Consider the following 310-nt stretch of genomic DNA (forward strand, 5'->3'; position numbering starts at 1 on the left):
TCGAAATTAGACTCACCTTAATCCTGTAAGGTGTTTTCTTTTAGTTCGTTTAGCAGATTCGTGATTTCCGACCCATCGAAGCCTGGTCTGTGTCCAAAGAATCAAACCTGCAATTGGGAATTTACAACTGAAACCAGTCTAGAGCAACTACAGAACTGGAGATACTAACGCTAGATGAAGAAAGCAAGTGCAAGGAACATCTCCTTTGCTTTCCAACAAGCAGTGAATATTGAGATATGAGCTTACCATGATTTACAAAGTCAGAATGATTGCTTAAATAGTCAGTGGCACCTCCATGATTAGGGTTGTA

At 40.0% G+C, this 310-nt stretch overlaps 1 long non-coding RNA gene across 1 annotated transcript; it reads right to left on the reverse strand.

Annotated features, from left to right (window-relative positions):
- Positions 1-43: 43 nt before the first annotated feature.
- On the reverse strand, positions 44-310 carry LOC111787377. The gene is made up of 2 exons (XR_002813968.1): positions 247-310; positions 44-107 (listed from the first exon to the last, which is right to left on the reverse strand). It is a non-coding gene; the product is annotated as an uncharacterized LOC111787377 (long non-coding RNA).

This window comes from Cucurbita pepo, unplaced genomic scaffold, assembly GCF_002806865.2.
Source record: "Cucurbita pepo subsp. pepo cultivar mu-cu-16 unplaced genomic scaffold, ASM280686v2 Cp4.1_scaffold014590, whole genome shotgun sequence".
NCBI classification, from domain to species: Eukaryota; Viridiplantae; Streptophyta; class Magnoliopsida; order Cucurbitales; family Cucurbitaceae; genus Cucurbita; species Cucurbita pepo.